Raw genomic sequence first — 25440 nt, 5'->3', positions numbered from 1 at the left:
TCTCCACACCCTCGCCAGCATCTATATAGATAAAGGATCTGAATGTGAGACAGGAAACCATAAAAACCCTTGAGGAAAAAGCAGGAAATAGCCTCCTAGACCTCAATCGCAGCAATTTCTTCCTCGACACATCCCCAGAGGCAAGGGAATCAAGAACAAAAATGAACTACTGGGACCTCATCAAGATAAAAATACTTCTGCAAGGCAAAGGAAACAACCAAAAAAACTAACAGACAACCGACAGAATGGGAAAAGATAGTGGCAAATGACATATCAGATAAAGGGCTAGTATCCAAAATATACAAGGAGCTTACTAAACTCCATACACGAAAAATGAATGATCCAGTGAAGAAATGGGTAGAAGACATGAATAGACACTTCTCCAAAGAGGACATCCAGATAGCCAACAGGCACATAAAACGATGCTCAGCATCACTCATCATCAGGGAAATACAAATCAAAACCACACTGAGATACCACCTCACACCGGTCAGAGTCGCTAAAGTATATACCATTTTTTAAACTCATTCATGTATTGACAAACACTGGGGGTTACTTCCCCATTTTGGCTATTGTGAATAATACTGCAGTGAACATGAATATACAAATATTTCTTTGAATCCTTGCTTCCAATGATTTTTGATATAAACACAGAAGTAGAATTGTTGGATCATATGGTTATTCTATTTTTAATTTTTTTGAGGAACCTCCATCGTGCTTTCATTAAGAGCTCTGCTATTTTACATTCCCACCAGCAGTGTATAAGGGCTCCAATCTCTCCAGATCCTCACAGCACTTATTATTTTCTGGGTTTTGGGGGTTTTGATCATGGCCATCCTCATCAGTATGAGGTGTCTTCTGTATCCTCTGAGTTGATGACTTGGTGTTTGTACAGCAGGAGTGGCTGGTCCTGGGGTCTGCTGGCCAGCCCCCTGGCCGGTGACTCTCCTTCCACATCTGTTTCCTGTGCTAAGTGCTTGGTATTCACAAAACAATATTCAGTCCTTTCCTGAAAGGATTGTGATTTGGTTTATAAATACATGTGACACCTTGAATTGAAAAAGAAATTCTGCCCAACCTTATAAAAAATCAGCCCCTTCCATTTGATTTTATAGGCATAAGCACTTCAGGTCATATTTATGGGGTTAAGATCCAAGCTCTGATCGATGGCCTCTCCTCTGCTTCCTGTACTCACAGCATGGCCTCAGCAAAGTAGGCATGGGAATCTATGGCTGGGTGCCACTGAAATATAAATGTTCCTTCATTTCTAATGGATACTCAAGAATGCAGCTTATATCATTACGCCTGCCATAAAATATTAAATGTAAGTAATTCAATGTTACCCAAGAGCCAGAGCCACGCTGGTGCCTTTTCCTTCCCCTGTTCAGGAAGGAATGGCCCTGAGTACCCAGCCTGGCTCCCACATACTGTGGTTGCAATGCTTGCACCTTTATTTCTCATGACTGGAGGCTGCCTTTCTCAGGGTCCCTTGATGCTAACTGCTCCAGGGAATGAATGGCAGAGGGCCAAATCTTCATCCAACACTTGGACCTCTCCAGGGAGAAAGAGCCGGAGGGGCTGCTCCTCTCCCTGAAACCCTTCAAGCAAAGAGAGGCTTCCCAGTGTGAGATCTGACTTAAGGATGTGCTATGGCAGATACTTTCTGGACCCACATCCGGCCCCCTCAGCCCACCTGCTTTTCGTGCCATCACAGTGGACAGATGAGCTCACACCATCAGAATCCCACATCCACTGGACTCCACTCACCTCATACATGCTGCCTGGAAGTATGAGAAAGGTCATGTTCCCAGTGACACTTCCCAACTAATGGTAGACAGAGGATGGTGGTGGTCACTAACATCCTGTATGCTCGTCCTTATATAGAGGTGAAGGATGTGCATTTTGATGTGCATTCTACATGTTTCCTCAAAGTGTCCCCAGATGGATCAAGCTTCAGTTTGTGCACAGCTATTACTAACCCAATTCTGCACCTTCCCATACTTCCTTGTCTTGTTTTTCTTGCCCCCCTACTCTGACTTCCTGAGACACCTCCCAAGTACATTACCTGGCCCAAGTCCTTGTGCTAGGCACTGCTTTCATGGGGACTCATGTCAGAACACAGGCTCACAGTACAGGGGGTGTTTCTGGAAGAGGAAAGTGAACTTTGACGCTTGGGGACTGACAAAAAGGCTGAATACCTCTAAAACTCAGGTTGTGCGAAAATAATTTGTCTTCAGTTGTGCTTCTTGTTCTGTATACATCTTACCTGGACTATCACGGTCAGGCTACCACATACAGTTGTGTAGGTCAGGCATTGCACAAAGGCACCTCATGCAGAAGTTTGAATTTTGGCACTCATTCTGCTCATACCCTCAAGTTCTGGTCTCCACCCACCAAAATAAAAGGCTCCTGTTTCTTTCTTTTTTTTTTTTTTATAGTTTGTTGTCAGGTTGGTTTCCATATAATACCCAGTGCTCTTCCCCACAAGTGCCCTCCTCCCTGACCACCCCCCCCATTCCCCTTCCCCCCTTCCTCTTCAGCCCTCAGTTTGTTTTCAGTATTCAAGAGTCTCTCATGATTTGCCTCCCTCCCTCTCCCTAACTCTTTACCCCCCATCCCCTTCCCATGGTCCCCTGATAGGTTCCACCTGTTAGACCTATGAGTGAAAACATATGGTATCTGTCCTTCTCTGCCTGACTTATCTCGCTTAGCATGACTCTCTCGAGGTCCATCCACTTTGCTACGAATGGCCAGATTTCATTCTTTCTCATTGCCATGTAGTACTCCATTGTATATATAAACCACATCTTCTTGACCCATTCATCAGATGATGGATATTTAGGTTCTTTCTGTGTTTGGCTATTGTTGAAAGTGCTGCACTGGGATACATGTGCCCCTATGCATCAGCACCTCTGTATCCCTTGGGTAAATCCCTAGCAGTGCTATTGCTGGGTCATAAGGGAGTTCTATGGATAGTTTTTTGAAGAACCTCCACACTGTTTTCCAGAGTGGCTGCCCCAGTTTACATTCCCACCAAGAGTGTAGGAGGGTGCCTGTTTATCTACACCCTCGCCAGCATCTATAGTCTCTTGATTTGTTCATTTTAGCCACTCTGACCGGTGTGAGGTGGTATCTCAGTGTGGTTTTGATTTGTATTTCCCTGATAATGAGTGATGCTGAGCATCGTTTCATGTGCCTGTTGGCCATCTGGATGTCCTCTTTGGAGAAGTGTCTATTCATGTCTTCTGCCCATTTCTTCACTGGATCATTCATTTTTGGGGTGAAGAGTTTGGTGAGTTCCTTGTATATTTTGGATACTAGCCCTTTATCTGATATGTCATTTGCAACTATCTTTTCCCATTCTATCAGTTGCCTATTAGTTTTCTTGATTATTTTCTTTGCAGTGCAGAAGCTTTTTATGTTGATGATGTCCCAATAGTTCATTTTTGCTCTTGATTCCCTTGCCTTTGGGGATGTGTCAAGGAGGAAATTGGCGCAGTTGAGGTCAAGGAGGTTGTTTCCTGCTTTCTACTCTACTCTAGGGTTTTGATGGTTTACTGTCTCACATTCAGGTCCTTCGTTCATTTTGAGTTTATTTTTGTGTATGGTATAAGAAAGTGGTCTAGTTTCATTCTTCTGCATGTTGCTGTCCAGTTCTCCCAGCACCACCTGTTAAAGAGGCTGTCTTTTTTCCATTGAATACTCTTTCCTGCTTTGTCAAAGATTAATTGGCCATACATTTGTGGGTCCAGTTCTGGGATCTCTATTCTATTCCATTGGACTATGTGTCTGTTTTTGTGCCGATACCATACTGTCTTGATGATGACAGCTTTGTAGTAGAGGCTAAAGTCTGGGGTTGTGATGCCTCCCATTTTGGTTTTCTTCTTCAATATGACTTTAGCTATTTGGGTTTTTTTGTGATTCCATATGAATTTTAGGATAGTTTGTTCTAGCTTTGAGAAGAATGTTGGTGCAATTTTGATTGGGATTGCATTGAATATGTAGATTGCTTTGAGTAATAATGACATTTTAACAATGTTTATTCTTCCAATCCATGAGCATGGAATGTTTTTTCATTTCTTTGTGTCTTCTTCAATTTCTTTCATAAGCTTTCTATAGTTTTTTTATCATACAGGTCTTTTACGTCTTTGGTTAGGTTTATTCCTAGGTATTGTATGGTTTTTCATGCAATGATGAATGGGATCAGTTTCTTGCTTTGTCTTTCTATTGCTTCATTATTGGTGTATAAAAATGCAAGTGATTTGTGTACATTGATTTCGTACCCTGTGACTTTGCTGAATTCATGGATCAGTTCTAGAAGGCTTCTGGTTCTTAACACAAAGTTACTTATCATTTTCCAGGACATGTGGCTTCAGTCTAGCATCTGCACAAAAAGGGTACACCTTCTTCCAGTTCACACAAAGGTGTCTTACAGGCTAGCTGTGGTCTTCAGACCCCTCATGGGGGAAGTCTTCCCTGTGTTTGATTACTTTTATCCATAAGCCTAAAACTATAGCCAGGTCATCTCTCTCTCTCTTTCATGCCTCATATGACATTTTCATTTCTCCATGTGCCCTTGGTTAGTGCTGACTGCCTCCTTCCCTCTTCTCACAGAGGTGCACCTGTGTTCTCCAGCATTTGTTCTTCAGGACTCCACTCATTCTAGTAAGCTTCCAAGCTCACTTGTGCCACTACAGTACTCATTTGGATTTGTCCATTTGTTAGTTTATTTCTACCTTTATTCTTATAGAATGTGTTCACTGTTTTCTAATAACATACTTGACTCTGGGTCTGGAAGACATGAATCAATCCAATTCCTGTCCTGGGGAAGGACAAAAAAGGAGATAGACACAGACAGAACAGCGATCAGTGAAATGGTAGAGGAAAGCTCGCAGCCCTGGGGACCAAGGCAGTGACAGGTAACCTGAGCTGTCTTAATGCTAGGTAAAGGTAGAGGGTGGGAGACATGAAAGACATTCCAAGAGAGAATGGCAAGTTCAAGGATAAGGAGACAAGAAATGTGCACAGGGGACACTAGACTATTCAGTGTTGTGGGATTGGAAAAGGAAGAGGTATGGTTGGGCTGGGTTAAAGGTAAGCAACAGTGGGGAGCCATGGAATCAAAGAATTCCATGTTGAGCATAAGCACCATCAAGGTGCATTTACTGAACCCTACAGAAAGCAAAGAGACAGGTGCTCAGCAAGGGCTTTGCTCTTATGTTCTGCATACAGTTAGAAATTCAATTGATTTTTTTCCACCAAACCTGCTTGTGTTTCTGAACAGAAAGCACATAGAATGAGAGTCCATTGGGCTGGGATGAATATTTGGTTGTAATGAGTGGATGAGAAATGTCATCGATGTGGACTTGATCTTCTCAACATTGAAGGTGCTGAGTCAATAAAAAAGATCAGGGTCTGTGATGGTCTCTGCCAATCCATATCCCTTTCGCATGGTGGAAACTGGGTTTTCTGGTCTGCATATCTCCCAGGAAATTTTTCTTGTCTTTTCTGGTGAGAAGTTGTACACAAAGGATCCCTTTGCTCTTCCTTGAGAAACAGACATGAGACAGGAGCAACAAGAGGAGAAGCAGGCAGTAGGTTGGCAGTGGGCTGAATGGAGGGAGGGGTTCCATCCTTGTTTGCTTACTTAAGATCCTAGCAGGACCTTGTAAAATTTAGGGAGGCTCAGTTGAGAAGAAAGAGCTTGGGATCTTTGTGTCTTACTGACCTGTGTTCAAAGCCAGGGTCAGGCTCAGACAAGTTATCAAACTTCTCTGAACCTCAAATTTTCTTCTCAGGAGGCTTCATTCACTTACTGGGCTTTCGGACAAGTAAAGGGGACAATATGGAGTGCCTGCCACTGAGTCTGACTCTGAAGGTGACCTCAGATGGAGCTCGTTGGATATTGGCCCACTCCTCTCTACTGGCTCTTCCTTTAGGGGTCTGTTTCCACATCTCTCTGACTCCCTTTCTGTAAATGTGTGAGCTCTGGGCCACGGTATATCAGCATCATTCACCTCATCCATCTCTTTGCAGATTATTCCATTTCCATGCCTCCACCAGTGATGATCTTTCAAGTCAGAGCTCTGATTCTACACTTCCTTTGCCAGTAATTCACCTTGCGACTATTGGCAAGTCACAGTCCCTTGCTGGGCCTCAGTTTATCCATCTATCATATGGATGGATGGGCCAGATCCTTTGTGAGTTCTCTCAGCTCTAACATTATATGATTCTATGATTCCATGGGTCCCCACTATCTAGAAAATCTTAGCAGGGTGCGCAGGCTTTGCCCAAAGTCCCTGCCTCCATGGTCTGACTATAATTTTATCCTCGTCATCCCTGTTTCCTCTTTGTCACTACCCAGACCCTTGCCTCGTCATCCCAGTGAAGTTCTCTGCTGCTGCCCAGGACCCCTGCCACACTATGTATCTCATCCCTACTGCCCAGTTTCACCAGGGCCACCAACAGTCTTGAGCAGAAAGGAGACACAATAATGTTTTTTGGTGAGTCAACTTGAAATTTCATTATGAGTAGGTATTACTGAGGGAAACACAGAGAAAGCCTGACTTATAATCAGAGGTAAGGTGGTGAGGTCATCAGACCAGGCCCTCTAGACAGTCGTGAGAGCAGAAATAGCAGCCCCAGAAGTACTTGCAGCTCCACATCCAGCATGCTGTTGAGATTGTTATAAGCAGATCAGATTTTAAAAAATGACACCTGGGTTTTACGTCTGGCTATGTCAGCTTGATCGAGGAGGGGCAGATTGGTGTTGTGGAAAATACAACAGAAGGAGGCAGGAGTAGAAGCCTCATTTCAGCTTTATCTCAGCTTACCACATGACCACATGTCCAGCTGCTTAACTTCTTGGGCCTCAGTTTCTTCATCTGCAAAATGAAGATGCTCGTATCCCTGGAAGGGTATCCCACTGCGATTGAGACATTGCATACAAACGTGCATTGGGAAAAACATGCAAATGTTGTCCCAAAGGGAGGAAGCATTATCATAAAGTCATTGCTTATCATCCATTACAGAAAGTCTCTCTAGAATGAGCTAAACCAGTCATCCACCCCGGCCACTGAGAAATGACTCATTCTCCTGGATGTGACCTGAATCAACAAAGGAAGTGTGGCAGCTTTAAAACATTAAAATGAAAAAACAGCCTGGTGGCCTCATTCATCACTACCCAGCCAAAAGTTTCTGCTCTCTGTTACTTGTGCATTATCTATTTCATGTTCACGCAGTTAGCACACAGCAACATTTGCTAAAGACCCACTCTGTGCCAAGCCCTGCCCTAGGCTATGGAAACTCAAATGGAAGGACAGGGACCCTGCCTTAGGCCAACTCAGAGCCACATGGAGAAACCCACAAAAGAAAACAATTGTGGTGTGTTCTAATCAATCACAGAATGAGGGGCTGCTCCATGCACTAAGAAAAGTATCACTAAATCATCTAGAGAAATCCAAAAAGGTTCTCTGAGGAGGTGTCATTTAAGGGTTTTGTAGGGTAAGTAAGCAATTTGCAGATGGGGAAGGGGGGATGTGCCTCATGTTTGAGTTGAATGTCAACTGGCAAAAGGTACAGGTACCCCTCTGCAAGCAAGTTTAAGGCCAGGCTGGCAGTCTGGAAAATTGAGCTTGGAAACCTACCTTTTCTTTGCTCTAGAGCCTCAGGAATGTGTCGTTACTGTTACTACTTCCTACCCTTATGGGCGGCAGGTGCAAGGCCTGAGGCTCCAGGGGAGCTGATTTTGTCCAGGAGGGTATAAATGCCAACACAGGTGTGATCACAGGGGCTTCTTAAAGGAGTAACTGGCTCCTTACCCCACTCAGACATTTCTTTGGCTGACGGCTGCTGTGTGGGGGCTCTAAGGCAGAGGATTATTTGCCTCTACTGAGGAAAATGTTGCTATTATCTTCCTTTTGGAGGGTAAGTTGCATCTTGGTCTTGATTAAAATCCAAGTGTGGGACAGGCAGCCTGTCTCTGGTTATCTTTGGACCTGGTCACTCATTTGGTACCTATGGCAGGAAATGGAGCAAGGTACAAGGAGTACTCATCTTTTAGGGATCACATGTGATGAAGATGGTAGCCGTTAAAGAAATACACACTTCAGTCCCACCTTCTAACTCTTCCAAAAAGTCACTTGTGGCAGACAGCAGGTGGGGAAGAAGTTATCAAGGGAATTCTAGCCGAGTGCCCTTGCTCAGAGGATGCAGAAGGGAAAGAAAGCCCCATTGAGACTTGAAGTGGCTTTTCTCTGACAAGAGTCAAAGGACTCTGTGCATCCCCGATAGCGAAGACCCTCCCTTCCTCCCCAGGCCCTGGGGCCACAAGTGCTCCAAGAAACCAGCCTGCAGGCTGACTCCCCTGATTGAGACAGCCAGAATCTTGAAGACAGAGACAGGGTAAACCAGATGGCAAGACTTAGAGACTGCAGTTCTGACTGATTATCATTATTTTATATTACATTATTGTAACAAAGACAGAAGGGAGAATGTGATTACTTACAGAGTCTTTTCAGGTGGCTGCTGATTTCTGTAACACTGGTATTAATCCAATCACGCGCCTATAATTTGGGGGCCATGTGTTTCAGCAAGTCAGTTCTTCCAAGAGGAGGGGAGAAATGAATTTGCAAGACACCTGAATATGACTGTGTATGTGCATGTATGTGTGTGTGTGCGTGCGCGCCCGCGTGTGTGTGTGTGTGTGGAGCAAAGGGTGGGGATGCTGGGAATGGCCTCTCTCCTATGACCTTCACTCTGCTATCAGAACAGGTCCCCTGCTCAGAACAGAAGCTGCAGGCCACAGCAGAGTCTACATTATCTATACACTAGATACCAGAAAACTACCCTTTACCCTCTTAGAGTATAAGTGTTGGACCTGGGAAGCAACTGTGAAGCTAGGTTGAATGAGTCAATTACTGTTTTTTTAAATTTGTTTGTTTTGCTAATTCTGTCAACATTCAGCAGAGTTATTTATAGACTGAGTACTATTGAATACGGTTATTGATGAGCAAGCTAAAGGTGATCAATAATAGCTACCAGTAAGTGCTGACTTTGTGTTGAGCACTGCAAAGTCCCTTTGAACATTTTATCTCAAGTCTCCCATTTTACAGAGGTGGAAACTGGGGCTCAGTGTCGTATCCAATCTCATAAAGCAGGTACATTGTAGAGACAGGACTTGAACTCAGGAAAAACGCATTGTTCAGCGTTTCTGGAGCCTAATGGGAAAGAGAAGATGAGATGGAACTGTATTTGGAGAGGCATCACAAAGGGTCTGGAGTGCCATCTGACTGGGCTTAGCCTTCATTCTTTCTGGTTTCTCAGTCTCTGCCAATAGCCAGGCCCCTCCTTGGCATCCCCTACAGTATGGACAAGTCTTGTGGGGTGACACAGCTCCCTCACTGCTCAGCACCTAAATTCTGGGGTTCTGTGTGGCACAGAGCTACCCCCCAACACCCAACCAAGGTGGGGATGGGAACTGACCCTTTGCCAAGTATACAGCCTATCAGGGCCAGTGTAGACATGCCAAGATTTTGCTGAAAGCCAACTACTTTTAACGTACCAAAAGCTGAAATCCCAGGGCAGGTGGTCTTTTGTGTTTTCTTTCATGCAACCACTTGCTGCTGCCCAGTGTGAACTGTGCTGAAGAAAACCAGTTGCCAAAAGCTTCCATCATCTGCGTTCAGAGGGCAGCAGGCTAATGGGGCTGCTAAGTACATCCCAGTCATCATGAAGCAAATGGCATAGCTGCAAGGCAAGGAAGAGGCTAGAGGTCCTTATGAGACTCACCCTCCTCACCCCCAGAAGATGAACACCGGAGGGAAGAACTGCAAACCACCTCGTCCCTGTCAGTATAAGAGCTGGACCTCTTATTCTGTCTCTGGAAGGGCTTTGGCCCTCGCTGGTGCTCAGCAGGCCAGATTCAGGATCCAAGTTTCAGGAATTTAGGGTTTACTTTTTGAGAACAGTCATTCAGCTCTCCTTCTCTGGTTACAGAGGCCCTGCCCATTCCATGTTGACAGAGGTATTAATTTCCTAGGGCAGCTCTAACAAACACATTAAAAACACTTTTGTAATTGACTTAATAGAAATTTATTGTCGCACGGTTCTGGAGGCTCAAAGTCTAAAATCAAGGTGTTGGCAAGGTTGGTTCCTTCTAAGGGCTGGGTGGGGGACCTGCTCTAACCCTCTCCCTGAGCTTCTGGGGCCTTCAGGCATTCATTGGCTTACAGGTGGTGTTCCTCCTGTGTCTTTACATCATCTTCTCTTTGTACACGTCTATCTCTGTGTCCCAGTTTCTCCTCTTACTAAGGACACAGTCATGTTGGATCAGGGCCCATCCTAATGACCTCATTTTAACTTGATCATTACATACCCGGGCACCAGGAGTTAGGACTTCAACGTCTTTGGGGGGAACACAATTTAACCCATAGCAGCTACAATGCGGCCTTAATTTCCAGGCTACATGGGAGAAGTGGAAACATTGGCTGCCACGGCTAATGGAGGTGTACCCAGGTTGTGGGACTGGCCTCACCTGAGATGGAGAATATAATCACCCTCAGTCTGAGTTCCTGAGCCCTGAAGTGACCCCATGAAGAAAGACTGTCTACCAGGGTGGAATGGAGCCTGACCCTCTATTGGTTGACCTCTAGTTTGCATTGTCCCTTTCAGTAGTACTTGAACACTAACTGAGCTCTTACTCTTAGACTGGAACTAGTTTAAAGGATTTATATGTGTTAACTGATTGAACCCTCATAACATCCATATGAGTTGGACGCCAGCACAGTGCCTGTTTTACAAATAGCAGATAACTCTCCCAGACTCACTGCAGTGACAGAGTTCGTTTTCTTTTTATTTTTTTAATGTTTATTTAATTTTCAGAGAGACAGAATGGGAGTGGAGGAGTGCCAGAAAGAGAGGGAGACACAAAATCTAAAGCAGGCTCCAGGCTGTGAGCTGTCAGCACAGAGTCTGATACAGGTTCAAGCCCACGACCTGTAAGATCATGACCTGAGCCGAAATCAGATGCTCAACCAACTGAGCCACCCAGGCACCCCAACAGGGACAGAATTTGGGTGAAAACCCAGGTACTCTGACTTCAGACCTCAAGTTTTTAATCCAAGTTCTCGATAATACAGATTTTGAGGCTTTTCTTCTAGAGCTTCTGATTCAGCAAATCTGAGGCAAATCCCAGGAATCTGAATTTTAGAAGCACATGCAGTGATTCTGATACGGAGTCTATGGTCCACACTGATAACATATCCTCCTGTTCCCATGGAAATGATTGTCAATTGGTGGTTTTTTTTAAATCTTATTTATTTATTTTGAGAAAGAGAGCTAGAGAGAGCAATTTGGGGTGGAGAAAAGAGAGAGGGAGAGAGAGACAGAGTCCCAAGCAGGCTCCACACTGTCAGCATGAAGCTCAATGAGGAGCTCAAACCCACAAACCACAAAATTATGACCTGAACCCAAACCAAGAGTCTACATTGTAACCAACTGAGCCACCCAGGCACTCCTGTCAAATAGTCTTTAATCCGCAGGCCTCAGGATAGCAAGAGTGAGCTTCTTGGTTTTCCTTCCACTTCTCTGACTGCTCCCTGTCTCAGGCACTTACCGATGGGTCTCCACTTACAACCACTCCACTCCCTTCCCTGCACTTCAGCTGGAGGAGGAATATGCAAATATGCAGTGCAAACCTGGAGCCACTGATGTGTCTGTGACCCATGGTTCTTAGACTAAACCCCGAATCCCTAACACTGCCACAGGCCGTCTGGTAGTCAGCCCTGCTCATGCGTGGGTTTAAGTCCCAGCTCTGCCAATGGAGCAAGGATTTTAGTCCCTCTGAGCCTCACTGATGAGTCAGGAATAATAACATCTCTTCTACAAGGGTGGTAGCAAGGAAGAAATGAGGCAAAGCACTTAACACGTCGAATTCCACTATTGGCCCCTAGGGGGCGCTCAGTAAGTGGTGGCTTTCCTATTAAGTGCACCCTCCAAACTCTCAGGCGCTGGGTGACTATGAGCTCACCAGAGAGCTCTTATCTGGGGACGCTGGAGGAGGATGCAAATAATTGCACAAAAGCTAGTGCCCTTTGTTGCACCAGGCCTGGAACTGGTTCCTGGGGGGCTTTTTTTGCGTAAGACCTGGGGGAACACACATTTTGTAGAACAGACCAGGCAAGTGTGGACCATTCTCTTCCAGATCTATAGTTTCTCGGTGTACAGATGCCACATCTTCTCTGTCCTCAGCCTGGCCAGCTGCTCTCTTAATCTGATGTGCACTGCACTTGTCTGCTTTTTCCAGACAGACAGTGGGGCGGGCTTTATGGTCTCTTAGCTAATGAGGTGGGGGGCAGAGATGAGGGCTCTGGCCACCTAACACAGACCCACATATGCTGCTCTATTAGGAGAGAATGGGAGTGTGTCACTGTGTGCAGTGGCTCTCTTAGCAGAGCTGCCCTGTGTCAGCAGGCATGACCAGCACCACACCATCTGCTTCTCGGGCAGTGGTTTCGGTGTGGGTCTGAGGAGGGCAGTCCAGGTTTAACTGTGGCCCTCAAACTTGTAGGACCTTGTCTGTACCATAAGGAATTGGGTTTTCTTTCTCTTTTCCCTTCCTCCAACCTCCTCCAAGGAAAAGTTATGAAGAAGATCAGACAGGACTCTGGAATTACAGTGATATTTATGAAAAGGAATTACGAGGATTTAGTTTGCTAATCAATTACTCTTAGAATCTTAAAACCAGAAGGGACCATCCATCTCAGTGACTTCTAAATCTGGCTACACGTCAGGATCACCCAGGGAATTTAAAAAACTTGCTAATTCCCAGGCCATAAACTAGTCCCACTAAATGAGATCTCTGTGGCTGGGGCCTGGAAATCTCTGTATCCAGCTTGGCCTTGTGCTTCCTGTGAGCCACGGGGGGGCCTTGAAACCGTAGTTTAGAAGTTTTCATCCTTAGCAGAAGTGCATGTGCCGTGTAGTCCCCCAAAGCGCGCAGAGAACCACTGGACCACTCCGGTATTCCCTTTGGGTGAAAACAAGTAGCTGGGGCCCCTGTCACACACGTCACAGTGCTTCTCTAAGCAGCCGGCTGCAGTTGATCATACACTCATCTGGCCTTAGTTTCTTCATCTCTGAAGTTAGACCTGGTCCAGGCAACAGCACCGCTTTATGAAGGAGAAAGAGCCCCAGTTTTGGAGTTGGACTTGGTTCAGACACCGGCCAACCACTTACTCTTTGAATTGTACGACCTTGAGAAAGGTACTCTCAGAACCCCAGTTTTCTTTCCAGAAACTGAGGACAAACAGGTCAGCCTTACAGGATTTCCAGGAAAATAGAAGAGGTGGTGGTCAGTGGGGAGGCGAGCAGGTGAGCAGTGTGTGATACAACACCCGGAATGTGGGTTCTTGTCCTATACCCTCCCTGTAGGTTGGGTGTGTCCCTTTATAATCTTGCTGAAACTGGTATTTGCCTAGCAGTTATCTTTCTAAAATATGCACTTAATTTGGTGCAGGGTAATTTGTGAAGTAGACTTGACTTTAAGAAGTTCTAAGGTAGTTCCTTTTTTTAAATATAATTTATTGTCAAATTGGCTTCCATACAACACCCAGTGCTCATCCCAACAAGTGCCCTCCTCAAAGCCCATCACCCACTTTCCCCTGCTGCCAGTCCTCATCAACCCTCAATTTGTTCTTTGTATTTAAGAGTCTCTTATGGAAGAAATTCTAATGCACTTCCTATATTTATTTCATCTTCTCTCACATAATGGAAAATTATAGTAATATATGTTGACTAAATTTGCAAATGAGAGCCAGAGAGTGAATAACAATAGGGTTAAAAAGATGTAGAATGACCCTATTTTTTCTTTAAAAATATTGAAATAAAACTGTATACATATAGAATGATCGCATATGCAAAGAGAAGGCTATTAACCACATCATTAAAAATAGTTTAATCTGAAGGGCACAGTTATAGAAGATTTGTAATTAATTTTTGTTTTTAATAAACTCTGTTTCTTTAAATCCACAGAAGAGTTTACAGAAGTTTCAGATTTACAGAAAAATGTCAAATGATAGTTCAGTATATTCCCGTAAACCCTTTTCTCATTTTATCCCATTATTAACTTTTTATATCAATAGGTACATTTGTTACATTTAATGAACTAATATAGACATATTATTATTAACTCAAGTCCGCACTGTAGTCACATTTCCTTACTCTTAATGTCCATTTTTTTGTTCGAGGATTCCACTGAGCATTCCACATTATAGAGTCACCCCATCTCCTTAGGTTTTTGATGGCCTTGCAGGTTTTGAGGGATACTGATCCAGTGTTGGAAAAATGTCCTTAGATTGGGATTTGTCTCATGTTTTTCTCATGATTAGACTGAGTCAGTGAGTTTGAGGGAGGAAGACGACAGAGGTAAAAGGCTATTTGCAGCACATGACATCAGAGGCACATTCTAGCAACCTGACTTGCCACCAGTGATGTTGATCTGATCTCCTGGCTGACGTGGTGTTTGTTCGGTTCTCCTCTATAAATGTACAGTTACTCCCCACCCCCTTTTCCATACAATACTCTTTTATTTCCTTTTTATAAGGTTATTTATTTATTCTGAGAGAGAGCATATGCAGAGGGGAGGGGCAAAGAGAGGGAGAGAGAGAATCCCCAAGCAGGCTCCACACTGTCTGTGCAGAGCCCAACACAGGGCTCGAACTCATGAATCGTGAGATCATGACCCAAACTGAAATCGAGAGTTGGATGCTTAACCAACTGAGCCACCCAGGTGCCCCTATTTCTTTTTCTATTGTTCCATATTATCTGAAGGTTTTTTTTTTCTTCCAGTGAGCATAATTACTTTGATAATCATTTGGGGGGAAAAATGACAAGGTCTCATTATACTTTCATCCTTTCTGCATATTTTATTTTGGCTTGATTTCCATGCTGTTGCACAACATTCCTCCAGAAGTTTTTACTGGGAATTTGCCTGGTCACCAACCTAGGTTCCTGACAAGTGTGACTCTGCCCTGGGCCCAGGCTGCTCGCAGTGCAGAGGGTGTGTTGTGCAAAGTGACTTCCGATGGCTCTGTGCAGGTGCGGGCCCATAAATCAGCCAGGGAGCCTTGCCCTCGATACAAAAGTGAAGGGGACTTTCAGCCTTGCCTTCTCCTTGCTGCTGATGGTAAATAGGGCGTAAATCTTGCTGAACGAGAAGATTCTTATCCAGCTTCTGGAAAACACCCCGGCCATTTGGAGGACAATCTGCTCCACACCTTTTCATTCAAAACACTCAGCTTGCAGCACAGGGGAGGGCTCCTTGTGTTCAGTTACCAGCAGGGTAAGTGAGTGCACTGGGGCTGTTTCCTCCCTCCTTTTGTCCATGGCTTTTTGTCAGAGAAGCTGATGAGAGTGATGCACTGAAATTGGACAGTTTTTCCTACAGTCACAGCTTCCTGGCCACCTGCAGCAGACACGCTGTCCTAAAATTTACTATCCTTAGGGAGTTGTTGGTTTGGTTTGGTTTTTGTTTTTTCCAAAAGGAACAGTTCTCCTGAGTGGAGAGCAGGTGGCTAATTGCTCTGCTTTAAGGGGAGCCTGGTGCAAAAGGACATTGTTGGGGCTGAGTGCCCTGGGGCAGAGAGCCTGTGGATGGCTTGATTTAACACCTGAAAGCAAAGGGTCTTCAACCACATTTCCTGGCGCAGGTAGGATGCCCCTGAGAAAATGGGGCGTTCTTAGCAAGTTGTGCAGCTCCGAGTGCTTCTGTCTTCTAGAGCAGAGACTCTCGACCCCAGCACTAATGACAGTCTGGACAGAATGGATTTTTGTGGTGAGAGGCTGCCCTCTGCATTGGAGAATGTTTGGCAGCATCCCTGGCCCCTCCCCAGTACATGATAGTAGCACCACTCCTCCAAGTTGTGACAATCAAAAATGTCTTTGGGGTGCCTGGGTGGCTCGGTCGGTTGAGCATCTGACTTTGGCTGAGATCATGACCTCGAGGTCATGAATTCAAATCCTACATCAGACTCTGCCGTCAGTGCAGAGCCCACTTCAGATTCTTTGTCTCCTTCTCTCTGTGCCCCTCCCTTGCTCATGCTCTCTCTCTCAAAAATAATAAATAAATAGTAAAAAAAAAAAAAGGTCTTCAGACATTGCTAAATGTCCCCCAAGGGGTAAATCACCCTCAGTTGCAACCGACTATTCTAAAGGGATGGTTATCTCTCTGGGTCCTGCACAATGGAATGCTTACTTCCCGCCTTTGTGGGGCTGATGACTTGCTAACTATTAATTGCAAGTTAACAGGAGAAACTGGGGAGGAGATCCCCATCATGATTCCTGTTCCAGTTATCTATTGCTGTGCAAAAAAGCACCCCAAACTTAGTGCAGTAAAGCAGCAACCATTTCTGGATTCTGAAGTTTAGAAGGGGCACTGCAGGGACAGCTTATCCCTGTTCCTGATGCCTGGAGCCCTCAGTAGAAAGACTTAAAGGCTGAGAGTAACTTCATACTGGGAACCTGAAGTCATCCAACACTGTCTTCGCTCATGTATCTGGCAGCTGATGCTTGCTGTCATCTGGAACTAAGCTGGGGCTGTGGCCAGAATATCTACTCATGGCCTCTCCATGTGGTCTGGGCTTCCACACAACATAGTGGCCTCAGGCCATTCAGATGCCTACACAGTGTCTCTGGGCTCCAAAGATGACTATCACAAGAGAACCGTTGCAAACTGTATTGCCTTTCATGACCAAGCCTTGGAACTCCCATGCTGTGGCTTCTTCTGTGCTCAGAAGCATTTCCAGGTGGAAGGAGTATTCAAGTCACCTTGTAGGAAGAGCACACGGACAGAATATGTTGTGGCCATTGGCCCAGTTCTTTCCCTGACCTTGTCTTTCTGAAGACAGAAAGACACCCCATCCCTTCGACCCTGGTGGCCGAATCTTCTAGCAGTCTCTCTGCTCTCCTCTCATTCACCATGGAGGCTCCCCCATAATTAAAGAGACTGAGATGAAATTACCTTCCAGATCTGCTGGAAGAGGATGATTCTGGGATTTTGTCTGTTTTATTCTCTGTGACCATCCCCAGTGACTCTGAGAACCTTTTGATTCTCAATTCTAGAGGTCTTAAGAATGGCTAGCTCCATTTTAGCTTGAGAAAGCTCATTTTAAGGCAAAACCACAGCGTTGGTTACTATGAGGTTGGCTCAATAAAGAAATTGTGGTACTGATATACTTGAAATAAGATTGCACATAAATCTTCGCTTTTAAGAGACTGTTTTAGAGTGAACTTGTATTTTCCAGAGTCTACCAATGTGCAGTGCACAAACCGGGTTCCTAATAAGTGTTTACTGAATGAATGTTTCTGATCTCAGTAACTGGGCATTTCATTATGCTCAGCCTTGTCTATATTAGAGCTTGTAAGATTTTTCTTGAGCTTGGAATTCCTTGGCAAAATATAATTAGAATATGAAGTTTTACTCCTCTTCAGTCCTTATGCATCTTCTGGGTACCCTGAGTGAGCTCATGCGATTATTGTGTTAACTGAAAGACTTTTAGGCCACCGCCTCACCTGAAATTTTGCCAAGGATAGTTTCAAGTGAGCGCTGCAAGTAGGCTGTCATTGCTGATATATGTGCAGATTCTTGTTTGTGCTGGTGGAGGACTTGTTGGTTTGGTCTTTCACCCGTCTTTACTGAGTAACTGCTATGTGCTCAAACTTACGCTGTCAGGCATGGGTGACCATCCAAAAGAAGACAGTCTTGGGGCCATTTCTTGCTCCCTTTGTTTCTCTGCTGTGTTCATTTCCAGTTAGTTATGACTGACATGTCCTTTCTTCAGCTTCTTCTCTTCCCATTCTTTGCCTTGTCTCATGTATCAGTCTGCTATATTTCTGTAATGCTATGTAATGAGCCACCCCAATTCTCACTGGCATATAGTAATCAACATTTATTTACTACATACTTGTAAAGAGTTTGGCTGATTTAAGCTGAGCTCATCTGACGTAGAGTTCAGGTCCATTCCACATTTACCTTGTGGCTGGGCCTGAAGCTATCCAAAATATGTTCTCCTGACAAAAGGCAGGGAGCACAAGACAGCAAACCTGACTGTGCACACATATTTCAAGTCTTTGCTCACATCCCATTTACTGACCTACCAGTGGCCAAAACAAGTCCTATTCCCAGCCCACAGTCACACTGCATGCCAGTAGACTCCTCCCAGGAGGCAGGGAAGGCTGCTTGAGTATCTTCTGAACAGTTGTCTAATTTATCACAGCCCGTACTACTTCTATAAGGGCCATGGGCTTTTTGGCCTCTGAGCCTTTGGAATGCCCTTCCTGGGACCCCAAATACTCTCTCCTTCAGGGTAAAACTATCCCACTCCCTGACCCATTGCTACTCAACTTCTAAGATTCCAGTCCAAGGCCACCTCCTCTGGGATACCTGCCCTGATATGATACAGGTTCCTGGCCTCCCCTGTAGGTTTCCATTAACATTCTTCACCTGCAAACCCCATTACCCTGCACAGTGAAAGAATCTGTTTGTCTTGACCACCCCTACTCATTTCATGAGTGTTGAACCACTTCTTAGTCACCATTATTTCCCCAATATGCATCTCAGGCTCAAAGGTTTTGAAGAGCAAATATGTACTGGTATTTGTGGCACTGTCCTCTCTACACTGAGAGCTCTGCAGAAGCACAGGAAGAACCGGGTTTTGACATTTCCAAGGGGAGGGGGCCATTTGGAATGAACTGTATGAGCCGTCTGGGCACAACCGACTGTGTCCAACAAATGCCATCTGCTTTTGACGCATGTGGAGACTAGGAAATCAGTGTAGACCATGTGGCTTAGGATCTGTTCTGGTCAGCACCATATCCTCACTTGCACTTTCTAAATTTTGTTCCCCCTATCTTGACTTAGATGAGGAGTAGTTCTGACCAGCCGCCAGTTTGCTCCCCAGGCATTAGTCTTGAAGGATTTGAGGCAGGGAGACATTGAGTAGATGCAGGCTCTGTTATGCAGGATTTGTCATTGACTTGACATTGGTGTTCCTGTGTTGATTGTCTGGTAAAGGGTGGGGCTGAGTGCATGGAGCAGAAGGCCATGCATGTGGTAAAAGGCAGTGACATGTGTGGCTGCCACTCATCACTGTTTGGATTTTTCCAGAGGCAATGGGGAGGGTGGAAGGGCTGCTTGCAACCCACTGCACACTTCAGTTTCTTCAGAACAGGGCTGAAAATAGGAATTTATATATTTGCTGGGTGGTACTTTAAAGTCACAGCTGCTCCTCATTTAAAGGAATCCAAAGCCTTTCAGTGTGAATGATCATTTTGAAGGTAACTCAATTATCTGTGTTTGCCGGTTCAATATGGTACTCTTAGATATAATGGCCTATCATCTCAGCTTACTGAAACCATGCATGGCTTCCCAGGCTGGGTCTTCATCCAAAGGAGCGAGTAGAGACATTCAGAAGCCTCTTCCAAATCAATACACAGAGTAGGAGAGAAGGCAGGGGATGGCAGAGCCCCAACCCTGCCATCTCTTCTAGTGCCATTTTCAATTCTCCTAGGCGTGCAAACATTCAGATAAGTCTCACCATCCCAAAGGTGTTTATTCCACACTGGTTGAATTGACTGTAAAATTCATCAAACAAGATATCACACTGTTTATTCAAATTTAGAATTTCATATTAACCAAGCCTATGCAGCCATCCTGCATATAATAGCTGAAACAAGTTTTTCTGGGTATTCTCATTTAGAGAAGGGCTATTGGGAGCTGTAAGAACTCAGGGGACAGGTGCAGTCGTGTCTGGCCCCGCCACCGTGTTTTCAGGGATCCACGCTCACTGCCGCTCCCTCTCAGCTCGCTCTGTGTATCCACATCTCTCTGCTGTGCCTTGCCTGCCTGTGTTCCCAGTTCTGCCCATTCAGATCTTCTAGGCAGTGTCCCCTGATGGCACATGCACTTTGCACAAAGGGGTTTTTCAGTAAGCGTGTAGGACTGAATTATGAAAATTAAGTTGTCAGTGTTGGAGAAAGAGTCAAATATGCAGAAACTCTGAACTGAGCCATTTTCAGTCCCTACTTATCTAAAGTTGGGGCTGAAACCCTTCTTTGCATCTCTACATACAGTCAGCATCCCACCTTCCCCAGGGACCTTCAGCCAATGGACCACATTTCAGCATCTCACGGTACTCACCTACAAAAATGAGGTAATGATAACCATGAGTGTGGTTGTGAGGATAATGGTAATGGATAGAGAGTAAAATGCATGTGGCCTTTGGCAGATTCTCCAGGATTTAAAATAATGGTTAATATTGGGTCTCTGCATCTACCAATCCACTTAACCTGCCCAATAGTAAACACTGGAAGAACATCTTATCTAACCTTTATTTTTTACAGTTTTTTTTCTCCTGAGAGGGATTTCACATCTCTAAAAGTTATGTGTGATTTTCCTTAAAGGGACCCAGATTCTATTTTCTCCTAAGAATTATACACACATTTTAAACAGAATTGTTGCTTTGTTCATGGTTTTCTCACAAAACACCATTTACTGAAACAATGAGTAAAATGTATTATTTGGTGTCTCCTAATAGAATACACACACACACATACACACACACACGCACGCATATGTAATTTGAACTTTTCCTAATAGGCCATATATATTTTTTTTTAACTTTTCCTGGTTGAACAGGAGACATTAAGTCATTCCAGTGACATAGAATGTAAGAGTTCAAGGTTCCAAAGAGGTTTTGCAGGACTGCTAATGCTTGAGTCCACTGTGGTTTTGTTCAATGGCTTTTACAGGATGGTTCTCCTGAGTCTGCCATATTGGTGAGCTCTAGTTACTTCCCTGGAATCCTAAACAAGAGAGGGAGCAAAAGTGAATCACCTGAATGGACTTATTAACTTATCATAGTTCCTCTGTTTTTTTGCTCAAGCAAAGATCAGATCTACCACTAAAACACACAATACAATATTTCTTTCTTGCTGAACATGGCTGGAGCTCATGTACATAAGGCCTCAGTGAATCATTTTTCTTCCCAAAGCAACAGAGAGTAAGCAGGCATAGCAAATATACTTTTATGATACCCAGGTAATACTTCCTTCCACCCACCTCTTAGGAATTGTTAAGTGTGTTGACTGTGTGTACTTCTTTTCATATGAGTTTTTATCAAATGCTCAAAGATCAATTGCATATGTGCTATAGTATCTGACCATGAATTGTGTCTTCAAGGAAAAAACATTGAGATAGAATCTGAAGAATTTATACGTAGGACCTCTTCATTGCTTTTGACCAAGAAAGGGAAATAGCTTTTGACCCAAGAGCCAAGTTCAATCAATTAACTCCAGCAACTTGGAAAGCTGAAATGAGAGGATTCTGATGCTTAATATTGGCTCAGTATGGAGGATGCCAGGAAGAATTAGCATTAACGGTCACTTGGGTAGAAAGGAAGTATGATGATACACGTATTGGGTATTGGCTCTATCTTCTAGACTTGCAAAGTTAATCAGTTGTGGTCAAGTTATAGAGCTTTGGCCCTTGGAAAAGTTCATCTTAAATGGTGGAATTACCAAAATGAGGTATAACTCTAGTTCTTTGGCTTCAAACTCTCAGAAATGAAATGGTTCACCCTAATCCCCCAGGCATGGTGGTTAGATTGAACACTATAGTTTCATTTCTGGAGCACAAGAGCCCAAAACCAAGGACTTTTCCTTTCTCTGATCACTTTTATATTCATGCCTCAATTTAGGGCCAGTCAGCACACACTATCTTCAGCTGCCTCTCATTCTCCTTTCTGTCCTCGTGTCCATGTCGGCCCAGGTACTTCTCCCCACCCGCTCCAGACCTGCTCCAGTCTGCTCTACATCCAGAAGGATCTGCTATCCATCGTTTGCACCTCAACATGAGTTTCACTATTTTTCTTTCTCTCAGAGATTCACATTTTGAAATTTCTCTGAGGAATGAAAGACACCTCCCTGCCCCAATGACGGAAAGGTAGGCCACAGTAATAGGGGAGATAATTTCATACAGAAAACCTTTATATTACCAAGGCATGCCCTATATATAATGGCCTATTCTGCCTAATATGTGAGGTCAGCTTTGCTGCTGTGTGACCTGTGCTGGAGAGAATTCCTTCCCTTAGGATTTCATTGTGTATTACACACACACTTACAGGTACATTCCCTAAAGTCCAGAACTCTAGCCCCTCGCTCCCCCTGCCCCCTCCTCTGTGTCCTCTCTTTTCCCTCCCTATTATGGCACAGATAAGGTCCCAGTGACGTTGCCAAGACTGGCTATCACTCATTACTATGGCTGCCTGTGTTTCCCTCACACTATACCACAAATGTACACTCTACTTTGCCACTGGGTCCGAATCCAATTACTTTTAGAGTGCGCTGAAGGAATTTAGTTGAGACAAAAAGCCCATGTTCCTCTTTGTAAAATGAAAGTCCTCTCCCACTAGGAATAATCTACTCATTTATTCAAGAATCATTTGTTGGTTGCTTTTTATATAACCCTGTAGATTCAGCCAGAAGATCATAGATGGCAATACATCGTAGATGGCTGTAGTCTACTCTACAGCTGCAGTAACGAGTGAGGCATGAGGGCTGGGAATGGCCAGATCCGAAGCCTGTGAAATGAAAGTTTGAACTGGTCACTCAGACTTTTAAGAGTCCAGGTGTTTGAAGCTAATTGTAAGACAACAGGCTCTAGAACTGAAGCAACAATTCCCCACTTACCCTCCGCTGGCTATTTTCCCACCTTGGCTCCATGCACAAGTTTCCCTCTGTAACAAGACTCTACTAATACATGTGGTTAAGGTGGAGTGAGCATCCGCACGCCTCCCCGTCACTCTGTGCCGATGGCTGGCTTGTGAACAGAGCACAAGCATTCTGCATCAAGGTATCTCTCTCCAAAGCCTTCCCTGACTCTCCCTGCCTCTCGCCTTTTCGACATGGCCCATCCGATTGAGGGGGTCATTCGCCTGACAGTTTTTGAAACTTTGCCTGAAGTCCAAGAAGGAGAACCAAGAGTCAGTCAGAGGCTGTGGACTAGCAAAACTTTTTCTACACACATGTGCTCTAATCCCCAAGGAAGGTGAATTGACTGCAAGAACAACTGTCATTCTGCCTCTTGGCTTGGTGGCAGCTTAGCTTGGGGGTGTACAGGAAGAAGCACAATGGCTTTGGAAAGCTGGAAGGAACATCCGTCCCAAACCAAGTCTTCCTTTATTAATGCCAAGAGTACTGCCTGCCAGAAATCTACGCTTGGCTCAAAAGGTACCAATAGCTGGAGGAGTTTCACTCATGCAAGCGAACTTGCAAACACAGGGATTACATGGAAGCTAAGAAGCCAGTTACAGATGTCTTCCTTCAGCACAAAGCTTTGCCATGGCTGGAGGGTTCCTGGGCATCCTGTGTGGAGGGAGTAGATCTAATGGAGAGAATGGGAGGTGGGGTAGAGAGGGAGTGACTTGTGAAAGCCCCTCTGTGTGTTTTATGTTTCCACAAGTAAGACATTGAAGGACACATCAAATAATGAGTGTATCAATGACACAGTGTTATCTCAACATGGGAACAGCGGCTGCTACATGTGACTCAGCTTCATTTACCCACTTGCTCCTTCCTTGCTAGGAACTTCTTGGGTTCCTTCTTCCCAGATGTCCTAACAATATGCTTCTGCATTTATGTTAGCCTTTTGCAGAATGGAATGCACATAATGAGGCACTTACTTTGGTATCTTCCTTCATTCAGAGAGTCCGTGATTTTCTGCCTTGGACTCCAGGTTCCTGAAGCCTAGGTCTCTGGTAGTTCTAGAGGGAGAGAGAAGTCACCCAACGCAGAGGAAGTCATTGAACAAAGTTGTCAAAGGCTGATTCGGTGTGAAGCAAATGCCTGGATTCCTCACCACCAAGCCCGCCCATGCCCAACCCGTCCTTCTTCAGGCCCTGCAGCAGGTGTGGGGCTTGTTCGCTGGACAGCCCTGGTTCCATTCCCGCACGGAGAGGATTAGTGCCGGGGAAAGTACGCTCGGGAGACTTCCGGTGCCCAGAGGGACAGTAGCCAGGACGGGACGACGGGGACTTCCCAGGAAAGGGGACGACCCAGATGAGTACTGAAGTGTGATTGGAAGTGGATGGAAGAGCTTGTCACAATAAATTGTTCAAAATGGGGGGGGGGGGGGATAGAGAGAGAATGTATCAGAGTTTTATTTAGCTTTTTAATGAGGGAATCAGCAAGATGACAAAATCAGTACCACAGAAACATGAAAAGTAGTATTTTACAAAGTCTGAAAAATAAAAAGGAATACCGAGAAGAGATAGGTAAATGAGATGCAAAACTAGGTAATTTCTGCAGGGAAATAAAACTACGCTTTTCAGAGTCTTTTCTACCAGCATCACCCTCCTATCAATTGTTTATAAGTTAACCTCTAACTTTTACAGAAAATAAAATATCTGGGCCCTAATTAATAGTAAACAGTGAAGAAAACTCAGTCAAGCCCCCTCCCCCGGCAGGGGTCAGTAAACTATTTATATAAAGACCCAGATAGGAAATATTTGAGGCACTGTGGGCCATAAGGTCCCTATATAACTACTCAGTTCTGTCATTGCAGCAAAAAAGCTGCTCTAGACAATATTTAAATGAATGGGTGTGGCTGTGTTTTCATAAAACTTTATTTGTAAGAACAAATGGTTGGCTGGATTTGGTCTAAAATCTACAGCTGACCTCTGCTCTAGGATAAATTAAAGCGTCACATAATCATCTTTTTAACTTATTTCCAAGTTTTGGTGCTTTTTTCCTAATAGGTTTACGGTAAGGAAAATGGCAAGTGCTAAGGCACTGAGGCCTGACTCACATGTTGTATTTGGGGAGGAAAAAGTGAGTAAAAATTCCTGGAGCACTGGTGTGGGAGTATTGGGTATACAAAGAGGAATAGAGCTGGAAAGCCCACGAGGAAATCAACTATCTTTTTACCTGTAGCAACAAGTGTACCCAGATAATACACCTGGGCAAGACAAGGAGATGCCCTGGTCCAATGCCAATGAGTGACCCGAGAGGGTTGAAGTAATCTTACTAACACTGGGTTTTCCTCCTTCAATAATAAAAATAATATTGGACTTTGACAAAGGGTTGCTGTGACAGTAAAAAGAGTGCATTTCCCAGTACTCAATAAATGATAGCTTTTAATTATAAAATTATTATTAATATCCTTTATTAATCAGAGGCAAAGGGAGGTCCTAGGCTACCACTGAACCTAAGTCACAAAGGGTAGGTGCTGGGATCATGAAGGTGTGATGGAGAGTCCTAATACCCCCTTCTCATAAGGTCCTTGGTCCTTGAGACCTTGTCCGAAACCCAAGGCCACATTTCCCTTCAGTACCCAGCTGGGCTCAGAAGCCCAGGATTTCCTGGAATTCCTATTAAGAATCTCCTCAC

The 25440-nt window shown here is 44.5% G+C and overlaps 1 protein-coding gene and 1 long non-coding RNA gene across 2 annotated transcripts in view; both read left to right on the top strand.

Annotated features, from left to right (window-relative positions):
* Positions 1-7124, top strand: part of LOC115292211 — a 54226-nt gene extending 47102 nt beyond the window's left edge. The window contains exons 2-3 of the long non-coding RNA XR_003908863.1: positions 6365-6503; positions 7032-7124. This is a non-coding gene — a long non-coding RNA (uncharacterized LOC115292211). The remainder of the gene's footprint in view (positions 1-6364; positions 6504-7031) is intronic.
* CLSTN2 (calsyntenin 2) overlaps positions 1-25440 on the top strand; it is a 589043-nt gene that overhangs the window by 368624 nt on the left and 194979 nt on the right. The window lies entirely within an intron of this gene.

The sequence above is a fragment of the Suricata suricatta genome, chromosome 5, assembly GCF_006229205.1.
Source record: "Suricata suricatta isolate VVHF042 chromosome 5, meerkat_22Aug2017_6uvM2_HiC, whole genome shotgun sequence".
Lineage (NCBI taxonomy): Eukaryota > Metazoa > Chordata > Mammalia > Carnivora > Herpestidae > Suricata > Suricata suricatta.
The sequence above is the reverse complement of the archived record's forward strand: the minus strand, read 5'-3'. Positions and strand labels throughout refer to the sequence as shown.